This window comes from Ceratotherium simum, unplaced genomic scaffold (genome assembly GCF_057802395.1).
Source record: "Ceratotherium simum simum isolate JZ-2026a unplaced genomic scaffold, ASM5780239v1 HiC_scaffold_43, whole genome shotgun sequence".
In the NCBI taxonomy this organism is placed as follows: domain Eukaryota; kingdom Metazoa; phylum Chordata; class Mammalia; order Perissodactyla; family Rhinocerotidae; genus Ceratotherium; species Ceratotherium simum.
In genome coordinates, this window is record NW_028261259.1 from 7,329,525 (window position 1) to 7,343,981 (window position 14,457).

The window sequence follows — 14,457 nt, forward strand, 5'->3', positions numbered from 1 at the left end:
AGGTGCTGGAGAGCTTCTCTTGGAAAGGAAAAGGCACCCCCAGATACCTGTGGTGGCTTCTGGTGGCACAGGTGATGATCAAGTATGCAGGGATGTGGTGGTCAGCTAGGGAGCTATGGAGAGGGCTGTCATCAGGGAGGGATAGAGTGGGAGGAGCTTCCAAGCTCACCCAGTCTCCAGCAGTGGCTGTCCCAGGACCACCATTCACAGGTGAAGCATAAATGAGAGTGAGGGGACGGGTCCCTGTGTGAGTAGAGGGATGAGCAAGCCTGTGGATGAGAGGAGCCCAAGAGAGTGAGATGGGTGAATAAGAGAGACTGAACACAGAGGAGAGAGAGATGGACGGGCAGAAAACTGGACAGACGGATGGGATACCTGGAAAAGGAGGACCAAGGGCGGGGCTTCAGGAGAATAAAAGTGAAAACCATGTGGGGTCAGAATGTGGTAGAGAACATGTCTGTGTCTAAGGCTTTCTCACCCTGGGCTGGGACTCTCCACCAGAACCCAAGAGAGAGAGAAGGGATGAGTTAGGGCCCTTCCAGGTCCTTCCCTCACCAAGGACAGCGGGTGAAGGAGAACAAGTGCTCCCCAACCCCAAATGCGATGGGACCCAGGACATCAGGGCCAGGAATACTCACTGGTGGTAGTCGGGGCTGCAGCTCCATAGGTATAACCTGTGGAGAGAAGGCGAGAGGAGCTGAACGAGGGTTGGGGTGAAAATAAAGGATTAAGGGTGAGGGAGGATGTAGGGACGTTTGTGGGAAAAGCAGAAGGAAAAGCAGAGGGGAAGAGGGGAGAGGTGTTCAGGGGGGTGGCAACGAGGTGGAAGGTGGCTGAACCCAGCGGTCACACCGTGATGAGAAGACTGAACCCCGACCAGAAGGAGAGAGAGATGGATCAAAACTCACTTTAGAGCAACGGAGGCAACACGGAACTTTGACTGGCAGAGAAAGCATGGCTGTAGCCCAGCCCCTCACCACTGGCGTAGATGCTGTCCCTGTCCAGGGTGAGGGAAACCAGGTGGGTGACGCCCAGGTTCTCATGGCTCAGCTCCCAGTAGAGTCACTCTCTGTCCAGCCCGGGACCGGCGGGGCTCAGAGTGGAAGGTGCAGACGGTGTCCACCCCGCTGGCTGCCCCACCCTTCTCAAGCCTGGTGGAGGAAGAACGTGGGGCTGTGCAACACTGAGCAGGTGTCCTTCTAAGTGTGGTAAGTGGGAGAGTGGAAGGGAGGAGGCTGAGGGAGAGGCTGAATGGTCTGCTCTGATGTGTGGAGGGGCTCTCCTCGGTGTCTCCTGTCTGAGACAACCCCCTCACAAGTAAGGCCTAACTTCCTTTAGGATGCGGAAGGGGTCCTGTGAGTGGCCAAGTGGGGTGAACACACAGACCTGGGTGAGGGGGCGCCTGCAGTCTACACGGACAGCAGCGAGGAGAAAAGTCAGTGCCCTGTGCCATCTGTACCATGCAGGCAAGAAAGTACCGTTCCATTCTCTCGGTCCTACACTCCAAGGTCTTTTCTTTCTATTTCTTTCCTACTCCACAGCCATCACCCAGACCTAGGGAACAATCATCTCACTCGTAGTCTTCTTCCCAACACCTCCTATCTGCCTCTTAAGTATTCAATCTTAACCCTCAGGTCCATTTTAACCAAAGTGTTTAGACCAAACGCCAATCACATCAGCCATCTGTTCGCATCTCTCCAGAGTGTTCCCACTGGTCTTAGAACAGAGTCCCAAGTCACGCCTGACCTGGTCCAGCCTGTTTCCCTCGCTGGTCTGGCTCACACCTCTCCCCCTGTGTTGACTCCGCTCATCCATCCCTCTTCTCAGTTCATGGACACAACAGGCTCTCTGCTTCAGGGGTGTCCTCATGCGGGTCCCTCTGCCTGAAACGCTCTCTTGAACACACTCCCACACCCTCACTCCAGTCTACCCTTCAGACCAGCTAAATCCAGTCCCAACTCTAGCTCTCAAGCTAAATAGCAGTCCTTCTCAAGAGGGCTTCCCTGTCCCCTCAGGTTGAGTCCCCTTGTGCCAAACTCCCACATCACTCTCATCATTAACTGTCTAAAATCCAAATTCCCAAATACAATATAAATTCCATGGAGGTGGGACAAGGTCTCTCTGGTTCTCCAGGAACCCATGCATGTGGCCCAGGGCCTGGCTTATGAGATGAGGAAACATCCTGGTTTGTCTAGGACTGCTCTGGTTTGAACACTAAACATCCTGTATCCTGGAAAACCCATCCGTTCTGAATAAACGAAGATGGTGGGTCACCATAAGTTATACACTCAAAGACTATCTATTGCATGACAAGCACACATTCCCCTCAAGAACGTCACAGGAAAGCTAGAATGAAAAAGGCACACACACACACAAACACAATTAGTAGAGGCCAACAACTAAATACAAAATCATTTAACAAGATTCTCTGCAACATGAATCACCAGACTGTTATTCCAGAAAAGAATCAAGAAACAAAGTTAATTCCCTTTAGAAGTCAAGGTGGAGAGGACAGTCTTTTTGGAGACTAGTGCCCTTCCCTTCAATCTACAGTGTCGCTTAGTATTCCTCCAAATGATTGGAAATGTGATAAAGAAAAAAATGCTCAAAATATATCTGGCTACTGGAAAATTCAATTTTAAATTTGTTATTAATACAAAGTTCCAATCATCTTTTTCCCTGAATGCTCCTTTATTTCAAATTTTTGTGGAGGATTTATAGGACTTTAGAAGTCAAATTGAATGGGTCTAAGGAATGTTGCTGAGTATCCCTGGTAATATTTAATGGGATGTCTTCTAATACTACATACACACGCAAAACATTTCTGTATTTATATTATATATAAATTCTGACTTTTGAGTATTATGCAAGTAAATCTATATTTTCTACAATAATACACATTTGCAGTTATTTACGTTTGTTTCATGTGTTCTTATTTGCATATAACTGTACTTACTGAAATATTTACCACACAGAACCACACACAGCTTACCATCTTTCCATCCATCAAACATCAATAATTTTTCTCATGATACCCTCACTCTCAGTGACTCCATGTGGTGACAACCTGAGCACAGGAAACCCCACTGGCAGGTCTTCTGCACAGCGGAGGCTGCCGGAACCTGTTGGTACCAGGTCCACAGGGTATTCACCTGGTCACACAGAAATCCATGGATCAGCGAGGACGGGTGGACCCTGAGCCTGGTTTCACCTCAAACTTGAGCTCCACGGATGCTTTTCGTGTCTGAGGGGGGGAAAAAAAGCGCATACAAGCTTTTGAGGCCTTTTATAGGGTGTTGGATGGAAAGGCCACCCCATTCACTCTTCTTTTTTTGTATTTACTGATTTAATTGTAACTGTTGGCTGTGACTGGATTTTCCCGATTCCTATCCAGCCACCTGCTGCCCAAGATGGGAGAAAGCAGCTTCGTGCTGTGTGCACTTGAGTCGCTCAACTCACTTGGCTCGACAGAGACTTTTTGGTGACTCTGGACCCTTTAAACAAGCTTGTCATTTAGGGACCCTGTAAGTGACTCGCTGATTGTCAACATTTTCCACACTTCATTCAGGGCTTGGGAGATTTTCAGGCCCTGGAGCAGATTTTCCAACCTTGGCACAACGGACATTTGGGGCCGGATAATTATCTGTCGGGCTGTCCTGGGCCCTGGAGGACGCTGAGCAGCATTCCTGCCTCCCCCTCTAACGCCAGGAGCGCCCCCATTAGTAACAACCCAAACACAGCCTCCAGAAGCAGCTAAAGCCCCCTGGGGACAAAATCACATGGAGGACAGTGACGGGGACTCTGAGGAGGGGACGGCAGCACCCGGAGCCAGGAGGAACAGCAGCCTCGGGCGCCCTGAGCAAACAGACCGGGTGAAACGGGGCTGCGGGGGGACGGAGGGACGCCGGGGCCTTACAGGGGTGCCCAGGGCCCAGGCACCTCCCTGGACCCCTACCCAGCGGGACTGCCCGCCGCTCACCGCGCCCCGCCGCTGAGGGCGAACGTCCCCGGGAATCCGGTTCGAGCCCAGAAGACGGGACACACCGCGCAAACACACCCCATCCATCCAAGGCGCCGCCAGCGCTTCCGCTTCCGGTCTCGGGCGGGCATTCGAGGAGGACGAAAGTTTGGGGGCTGCGAGTTGAGGCGGTGGGCAGGTCAGGCCGGGCACCTGAACCTCGGGGGAGGTGTCTAGAGTGAGTGCGAAGCTGGAAAGCGGGCTGGGTGAGCACCAGGGACACGGACAAAATCTAGGGGCGGGGCTGTGTGCGGGAACCAGTTCTAAGGCTGGGCTGTGGGCGGGGACAAAGGTGTGAGTGACACCAGGCCCGGGGGGGCGGTTCTGTGGGCGGGAACAAGGGTACGGGCGGGGCAATGAACCAGGACCAGGCTGTGGGCGTGGGCCAGGCTGTGGGAGGAGCTAGGCCCGAATGTTGTGGGCGGAGACCAGTTCCAGGGGCGGGAAGAGGCGGGGGTTGGGCTGGAATAAGTCAGGCAGACTTCACAGGGGGAGGAAATCAGCTCCAGGGGCGGGGCTGGAGGCGGGGCTTTCCGTGGACCCCTAGACTGTACAGGTAGCTGGATGTTGAACAGCTGTTCTTCAATCCTTTCCCTACGTTTATACAGCCTAATAGAATGATGTGCCCATATTTAGAATTCTAAATTTTTTGTGCGTTTCCTGTTCTTAATTTGGTTAAAAAATCGGATCATATATTCACATTTCTCTACAACTTGCAGTCCCAAGCCAGTAGATAAGGATATAACGCTATTTTAATTTTAAAAATCTGGGGAGAGGGAGGCAAATACGTCGAAGATGAACGTATAAGAAAACTTCAAAGAGTGGTACAAAGTCAGTAAAATATTCTCACTCTACCACTGTCTCCCAGTCCTTTTTCACAGAGATAAACATCTTTTTCTCCTCTATCCTTCCAGACATACTGTGTATATGTGGGCCTGTGTATATGTTCAAGACCAAGAGGGATGTCCCCAAGCAAAACCTGAAGCCCATGAATTGTCTCATGCATCAGAAGTTACTGAGAAGAGATTTAAGTTTGTGGTGGAAGGAGATAAACCAGTGATGAATCCATAGGAAGACAACAAAGAAACAAGTTAACTTTGCCATTTAAACGGTCAAAGGAAAAAGTGAGAAAGAAAACATATTCATAATATCTGATGTAGCACATCTTTGGATAAAATTCGTATGCTATAAAATGGTAAACACTTATGTCATAAAACAGTAGACATTGAATTTTGATTTATCCTAATTCATTAAATAGTTATATTGGGCAAGGTGAATTATGGTTTTAACGTATGTAAGAACACTTGATGCTGGATTTTTCAGAGAAGGAAGAAACTATAAATAGTCAAAAGCTGAAAAATGAAAAAGCTGTACGAGTAGCTAATTTAGAAATATAGATTTTCAACCAGAAAATTAAAGAAGTTGTTTTTGGAACCAGAGTCAAGAGTGGGGAAAGTAGCTTTTTGTTATAAGGCTTAAAGTATTATTTGAGAGATGTGCGTATAGACACACATACACGCACACACAGGGGAGCCTGAATTTGTATTCCAAAGGGATCATTTAACTCTACAAAGAATTTGTAAAAAGGATTCACTTTACAACAGTAGAACGTATTTTGAAAACTACAGACTTCAAGCATAAAAAAAGCTGTCATCATCCTGGTGGAAAAATGAATGGGGCATCCCTTTCCCACCGACATGGTGATAAGCATTTTACGTACATTACTCTTGAGTATTTTCACAGCAACCCATAAGGAAGATGGTATTATCTATCTCCATTTTGCAGATGAGGAAATTGGTGACAGCATATTGCTAAAATTTTCATATAAGTCCTCAATAGATATTGTTTTATGTTAAAATTGTTTATTGAATTTTCTTTTCATTAATAAAATATTTGCCATTCTTACAAATAAGCAAAGGATGTGTAAAAACAATTTAGCAAAACGACAGTTTTCTTTTGATATAATAAAATATAGCAGTCACTTTATTATTTTTCTGCTCTCTGCCTCACATCTACGAAGACACTTCCTATCTGAAAGGCTTACTAGAAAACTCTACTAAAAATCAAGAATCAGGGAATACCCATATTACGCAAAGTTCCTGAATACATGCAAAAAAGGCATTATAGCAAATTTTTGTACAAAAATCTTAGATCATTCATGAACTGATAACAACACAAATCATGATTAGGCAAGGTATTTCTGTAGAATGACAAATATTTAAACTTTAGACATTTGGAAAGGTAGTTCATTACAGTAACTAATGTGTATAAGAAGAATTTTTTCAAACCCACTAAGTGCCAGGAAATCTTTTGACAAAATGCACTGCAATATTATTCACAATAGCCAAGAGATGGAAACTACCTAATTGTGAATCTGTGGGTGAAAGGATGAAGAAAATCTAGGGTATCCATACAATGGAATATTATTCAGCCTTAAAAAGGGAGGAAATCCTGTATTCAGAATTGCTTGACCGGATCATTTCAGTAGCCATGTGTTTTCTTGCTTAGTCCCCTCTGGTCCATTCGCTAACCAGGAACCAGGGTGATCCTTTTACAATGTAAGCACCATGACCTCTAATGGATCCCTAAAAGAGATTTTGGAGGTAGACTGCGTGGGTACCAGCTGTGTGACCTTGGTCAATTATGTAACCTCTAATATTCCTCATCCATACAATAGGGGTTAATAGTATTGTCTCCATAGCAACGTTGTGAGGATTAAATGAGGGACTACATGTCAGATGCTTAGAGTGCCTGGCACATGGTAAGGCAACATGAAAAATTTAGCTGTAATTATAACCAAATTAAATATTGTGATGGCCTATTAATTAAGCTGAACCATATGAAATTTCTAATATTCAACCATTTTGACCCATTTTATTGTTGAATAAATGATAAAACTCAGTTTAGGTAGGTTGCTTAGAGTCAAAAAGGATTGGATAAATGGAAATATTATTAGAAAAAATAAGCAAAAATAGATTGCTTTGCAGTTTCTCATACTTTGTTTCATTTAATCTATATAGAATACTTTTCAGTGTATTATTACCACTGTCTCTGAAGGAGTAACTGACTTGCCCCAAATCACACCACATTAAATAACACAATTAGAGTGGAAAGATAATTTCGAGTATAAATCCCATATGATATTTTGTTTCCCCTTCATAATATCATCCATCCTCTCAAGAAAGTGATGAAATAATGCTGATTCATAGGAACTTAGTCTTAAAGAGACATACTCTCAGATGATAAACACTATGTCTTTGAAACAGGCGTGTTGCGAGAAGAAACTTGGGACCCATGCTTTCTGTGTTTTCAAGTCCATGCTTAGAGTTCTGGGAAACAGTCAAAGAAGGTAAAGGGTGAAAAATAGTCCAGAATGAAAAAAGGTTGACGTATATGTAACTTTATTGATCACCTCGAGATTCTCCTTTTGTTTATGGTCTGTGTCACCCTACTAGAATACAAATGCTCTTAGGGTAGATCACTGCTACCTTGAAGCAAGGGGTAGGCGCTGAGTAAATATTTATTAAAGGAATGAAAGTGACCTTGAATACATCTGCTCTTTACTCACCAGAGAACAGCCCCATTCCAGGCAAATGGCATCATTAGCAAAATTTTAAAAATCATATGCTTATTAGCTCGTAATCATGGATTCAAGGCTCCCATTTGTTTCATACATGTAAGTACAGAAGAATTCTGGTGTATTAAGGAATGTTTCCACAGCCTCACTGTAAAATAAAGCAAGACTTTTTGGCCCATTAATTGCTGGTTCCAGCAGGGCCCATCTCTATACTTACCTCTAAACAATTAACTATAGATTTGTTATCCCAATGAACAGCGATTTGGTATGGAACCTGTTTTAACAGTGTCATGCAAAAGTAGACATTTGATATGTCTTTAAGGGGTGATATGGATAATAATGTTGATGCAGAGGAAGACAACTAAAAATTCTCTCTGGTCTTTGTCAAGGGCATTTGAGTGAAGGGTATCTTGGAGTCACTGGATTTCAGAACTCAAAAAGACTCGTCCAACTCTTCATGTTACAGGTGAAGAAAAGGCGGTCTAAAGAGGTTGAGAGATTTGACCAAGACTAATTCCTGGGAGTAGAGAGAGATCCTCTGATTCTCAGCTGGCCTCATTGTCATAACATCTCCAGCTCCAAACAGCCAAGAGAAGCAAGTCTGTTGATTTCCAGCTAGCAATGATTCCCCTTCACGTTTTTACTTTCTCTCTCTTTGATGTCTGCTCTGCCCTGACAAGGAAATTATCTGATGTTTACACTACACTTAAGAAGAGGAAAATGCTCCTGGCAAACACTAGTGTGATTCAGTGTGGCACTGGAGAGCACAGTCATGAAAAAATGAGAATCAAAAGAATAAGAGGTAAATAATACTAGAGAAGAAGAGAAAATATATTATTTTAGTGGAACATACATTAAAAGTTTAGAACTGGTAAATAAGTGGAGTAATGTGATAGGAAGCTAGATTCCTATATGAAACATCAAAAATACTGTTACATGAGCAAGAATTCGTTTAAACATGTAAATAATCATTCCATTCACAAGAGCAATGAATTCTTTAAGATAAGTAGTTAAATAATTGGAACTGCACATTAGTTATATGAAGAAGATTATAAAGAGATACAAAGCGTGTAAAAGCTCTGATTAAATGGAGAGATATGCTATACTTGTGACTGAAAACAGTGTTTCAAAAATATCAGTTTTCCAAACATTATTCAGATTCCATATGCTTCAAATCAACTTTTAAAATGATGCTGTATTTGTTTTATAGACTAAATGATATCCATTTCTAAAATAAAACACTTGACCATCAACTAACATTATTCACAAGTAAATCATTCCAAATGGATTATAGGGCTACAATTAAAAGTAAAAATCCCCCATGTATGGGGGATTGTCCCCCACATACATGGGGGACCCCCATGTATGTGGATGTCATCCACAGTGGTGGATGAAAATATAGAAGAATATCCATAATCTTAAAATTAGTGAAGATATTCTTATTATATATGCTTAAAGATGTCTGGTTGAAAAAAGGAAGGAGAAAAAGTAAAATGGAACGTGATATGGTCTCTGATTTTCTTTCAGAGACTTAATCTAGAGAAGGATATTCCAGTCTACGATATTGGATAAAGAAATAGAAATCTGTGATAATTACACAAATAATGAGAGGACATATATAAATGGTAGCATAATGTATCAGTTAGCTTCTGCTGTATAAAAAACCATCCTAAAATTTGGTGGCTTCAAATAAGAACAGTTTATTTTTTCTCAAGATTCTGTGGGTTAACTGGGCAGTTATTTTTATCTGGACCTATTGGTGGCTTAGCTGGGATTGGATAGTCTAGGATGGCCTTACTCACATATCTGATTGTTGACTTGAAGTCACCTGGAGTGAGGAAGATGTGCAGTCTATCTAGACTCATTCACATATTGATGGCCTCAGGCTTCCCAAGGGCAGTCAGAGAAGGACAAGTACCAACAATGAGCAAGTGTTTTTCAAGCCTTTGCTCATGTCATTTGCTAATGTCCCATTGGCCAAAGCAAGTTACAAGGCCAAGTCTACCCAGAGTCAACGTGGGATGTTATGACCAAACAGACAGAGGGAGAGGACTAACGTGTGGCCATTTTCGCAATCTCTCCCACATAATTTTAGAGGAGAATTAGTATGAATGTTTTTGTATTTGTTCATTTGAATGCCTGAGGAAGATTGCACAAACCCAAAAGAAACGTAAAGCAAAGAGTTAACTGGAGATGTAAGGTAAGTTTAGTTGATACTTAAAGTGGATCTGGAAAAATGTGATAGTTTTGTTGTCAAGTGTATGCGAGTTCTTGTAACCTATGAAAATAACTTACATTTCGATTATTTTCTCCCTGAATGTGTTTTATTCGTTAACACATTTGATGTGTTTCTCTCTGGCCTTAGGAAAATAACGTAGCACTTGGTAGCAAAGATGCAGCCTAATAGCCCCACACTTGAGGCCAAGATGGAGAAGACCACCACGGCCACCATGACCTTGGCGTTGGTGCTGTGGTAGATGGGGAGGAAGGTGACCCAGACACTGCAGAACACCAGCATGCTGAACGTCATGAACTTGGCTTCATTAAAGGTGTCAGGCAGGTTCCAGGCCAGGAAAGCCACAGTGAAGCTGCCCAGGGCCAAGAAGCCCAGGTGTCCCAGGACACAGTAGAAGGCAGTGACCGAGCCCTTGTTGCACACGATGAAGATGTGGCCGTGTTCAGAGTGTGCATCTGTGTCAATGAAGGGAGGAGAGGTTCCCAGCCAGATTCCACAGAGACTCAGCTTGATAAAGGAGCAGATGGGAATGATGAAGTTAGGTGTCCCTGACACCAACCACTGCCTCATCCTTCTCCCTGGTGCAGTGACATTGAAGGCCACAACCACAATCATATTTTTGGCCAAGACACTGGAAACAGCCACAGTAAAAACAACTCCAAATGTGATATGTTGAAGAAGGCAGGGGGCTGTGTTGGGACAACTAATGAAGAGTAAGGAGCATAGGAATCAGAGCGTGAGGGAGATGAGCTGGATGTAGCTGAGAGTCTGATTATTGGCCTTGACTATGGGAGTGTCTTGGTGCTTCAAAAAGACCCCCAGGACCACAGCTGTGAGGACAGAGAAGCACAGAGCTGTGCAGGCCAGTTCCATCCCCAAGGGGTCCTCATAAGCCAGAAAGATCACAGCATTTTGGAGGCAGCGATCTTGCTCTCTCTTGGCCTACTGATGATCTGGACACTTCACACACTGATCCATGTCTGGGGAGAGATGCAAAGTGTCCTCAGCCCAGGTTCAGTCACTCTCTCTTATTCGCATGCCCCCCAAAGTAAGCATTGGGTAAGTTTAGAAAATTGTCTTCCATTGTTGCTCAATGCACCAAATAACAGAATACTCTGCAGAGAACCGTTCCCAGTTAATAGTGCCCATCTTCTTTATGGTTAAGTAAACAAAGTTATTATGCTTCTCAGTATTTATCTTGCATAATCATGAAAGCACTTTTTTCTCAGCAGAAAACCGAAAGTGCTCCCTGTCTCTCTGAGTTATACCCCTGTAAGCTATGGCCTAGAAATACTTATTCAATGAGCAAGCAGTTATTGGAAAACCTCCATGAGGCAGATAATATGCTACATTCTAGGGAAACAGAGATGACCAAGTCATAGACCTCTCTCCTAGGGAGTTTCAAAATGAGACACTTTCTACCATCTAAAATGATCTCCAGTACATTTCATCTTGATTTCACTTCCACAACTTCTGTTAAGATTTTAGTCACTTCTCTCCTATGTTATCATAAGATCTTTTTACTCTGGTTCCCTGCCCTTGTCCTGCATCACAAGTGATACTTCTACATGTAAGTGGAATCATGTTTAGCCTCCATTAAAAAATCCGACAAACTCTTAGGAAGACCAAAAAGACTGTCTAACCTTGGTCTTGCCTACCTCTACTACCTCTGCTCTGATTTTTAAGATTCCCAAATCTTCCTGTGGTTCTGAAAGTGTTCCGTGCCCACTCATCCCTGCAGGTATAAATACATGTTTTTACTTCTACAGGGGCATTGCTCCTTCCTCTTTACATCCCTTTAAATTTTCTCACTTTTCATGTTTAGAACTACAATCTGCCTGATAATGATTTCTGTGGATGGTGTGAGTTCGGGTTGGAGAGTCATTGTCTTCTCCATGAAGACAGCCAATTTACCCAACATGCTTTATTGAAAAGTCTTTCATTTGCCCACTCCTCCTCAGTGTTTCCTTGTAAATCAGACGTCTATACATGAGTCCCTATATGAGCAGCTTGTATCTGAACTTACCATTTGGTTCCTATGATTTTCTTGTTTATCCTCTTGATGAACCCCCTCTATTGTGATGCTATAATACTTGATGTCAGGTAGACTAAGTACTCCCACTCTATTCTTTTCTTCAAGATTTTCTTAGTTAAGTTTTTCCTTTATCATTTCCATAAGAATTGTATCAATTGTCATTTCCACAGAACAGGTCAGCATTTTAGCTGCAATTTTGTGGAAGCTGTAGATTAATTTGGACAGTTTTGATATCTGTTGACATTTGAGTCTGTTCAGTCACGAACTTGGTTTATCCCTCCACTTCTTTCAGTCTTCCTCTATTTTTCTAAATGCTGTTCTACAAATTTATGGACAGAAATCTTTTGAAAGTCTCATTAAAGTTATTTCTAGGTACTTTATACTTTAAGATGTTGTAAATGTCATTTTTTAAAATTTAAATTTTGGATGCCTTATGACGGGTAGATGGAAGCAAAATTTTCCATATTAACCTTGTATTCAGCCACCACTAAACTCAATTAATACATTAATTTACCTGGATTTTACATTTATACCATAATATCATCTGAAGATAACATCAATTTTACTTCTTCCTTTGAAGTAAATTATTCCTTTTATTTCTTTTCCTGCCAATATTGTATCAAGCAGGACCTCCAGTGTAACGTCTAATAGAGGCAGTGATGTTGAACATTCTTCTCTTATCCTTCCTTTCAACAGTGCACCTTAAAGTTCCATTCTGTGACTACTGTGTATGGGAGTAAGAGAGTTTCCTTCTGTTCCTGATTTGGTAATGCTTGTTCTGTTGTTGTTGTTTGTTTTAAAATATGAATAGGTGTTTAATTTTACTAGTTTTTCTTACAGTTATTGCGATTATTATTTCTCTTTTTTCAGAGATTAGTGTACTGAATTACATTGCATGAACCTAATTTGGTCATGATATGTCCTTCTTATAAAATATAGCTAGATTTGGAACATTGATATGATTTTGATTTTTTTAGGATAAATGAATTTAATCCAAGAAAGAGAGTGGCCTGTAATTTCCTTTCCTGCAATGAATTTGTTAGATTTTGGTACCAATGTTAAGCTAGTCTCTCTTGGTGAGTCTTAAAGTTTTCTCTTTTTCCTATTCTCTGGAAGAGTTTGAGTAGATGTATATTATTTCTTTCTTGAATATTTGGGAAGATTCATCAGCTTTGTACCAAATAAATAGCCTACAATAAAATTTTGTAGAAATGTTTAAAGTATGGTCTCAATTTCTCTAATAGGTATGGCAATATTCAGATTTTTCATTTTTTCATGAGACGGTTTGGTAACTTTTATTTGCCTGGAAATTTGTGAGTTTCGTCTAAATTTTCATTGTATCAACATGAAGTTATTTATGTTTTCTTCATGTTAAAAATTTTCCATATGATATGCACAGATTACTCCTTTTCAGCCTTGGTATGTTTTTGTTGCAATTTTTCTCTTTTGTTGAACACTAGTACTAGGATTTTATTGAGTATATTTGTCATTTATTAGAATCTAATTTAGTTTTATTTATCCTTTTGATGTTTGTCTTTTATTTTGTTAACACTTCCTCTAATATTTATCATTTTGTGTTTTCTATTTTCCCTGTGTTTAATTTTCTGCTCTTTTTCTAGCTTGTGATGAATGCTTACAACTTAGAAATTCAACCTTTCTTTATTTAAATATACAAAATAATATATAAATATATATAATCTAGGATTATACATTTCTCTCTAAGGATAGTTTTAACTCCACCCCATAAGATTTGATGAATAGTATTTGTAATTGGAAATACATTCTAATTTCCATGATAGTTTACTCATTAATCATCGGTTGTTTACAAGTGTATTTATTAATCTCCAAGCATGTAGGAATTGAAGTTAGTGGACGTAGTGTTCTTTAGATGTGCATATGGAAGATATACCAAAACTTACCACACGACAAATATGCACGTGGAAGCTTTATCCAAATTGACGATATGCCAGACTATATCATCAATCTCAGTACATTTCAAAAAAATTGAAATTATACAAAAGATGTTGTGAAATTAAGCTTCATATCAATCACAAAAATAAAATTAGATAATGCCACCATTGAGGGGATTCCAGCATTGCACCATTTAATATCATAAGTCAGAGTAATTCCAAGATGTTAATTATGGTATGAAAAATCTTCAGTGTTGGTTTTCTGTCCCTCTTCTACTTCATGACCCAACTCCCAAACCCACATTGTCTGGGTTCTAGTCATGTTGAACCTTTACTCAGCTCCCTAGAATATTAAATGCAGGGCTAATTTGCCAGTTTCTGCCATTTCTAAGAATTCCACCAAGAATTTAATCCACCTTCATTAGTCTGATATAATACTAATGCTACTGCCTCTATGAAGAAGTCCATGACAGTTCTCTCCCCACAAATATATATACTATCACTTATTGCATCCCATGGGTCTCTGCTTACCTATATTGCAGCCCTATGTCACCATCTTGAATTCACTTCACTGCATGTTGTCTCCCCTACTCACCTGCGAACTCTAGGACATCACAGAAAAGATGTATGTACTCATTGAAGGAAGCTGTACCCTAAGCACGTTGCATACCATGTAAATAC

The 14,457-nt window shown here is 41.5% G+C and overlaps 1 protein-coding gene and 1 pseudogene across 27 annotated transcripts in view; both read right to left on the reverse strand.

The window, feature by feature from the left end:
- LOC147911506 (ral guanine nucleotide dissociation stimulator-like) overlaps positions 1-4,302 on the reverse strand; it is a 54,045-nt gene extending 49,743 nt beyond the window's left edge. For 18 of the 27 annotated variants that reach the window (XM_087427999.1, XM_087427997.1, XM_087427998.1 and 15 more), the window contains exons 1-4: positions 3,980-4,302; positions 3,153-3,244; positions 909-1,151; positions 639-674 (exon numbers count right to left, since the gene is read on the reverse strand). The gene's annotated coding sequence lies outside the window, so the exon portion shown is untranslated. The other 9 variants (XM_087427989.1, XM_087427990.1, XM_087427980.1 and 6 more) reach the window with 9 other exon arrangements.
- Positions 4,303-9,460: 5,158 nt separating this feature from the next.
- On the reverse strand, positions 9,461-12,215 carry LOC147911508 (vomeronasal type-2 receptor 116-like; annotated as a pseudogene).
- Between the last annotated feature and the right edge of the window lie 2,242 nt (positions 12,216-14,457).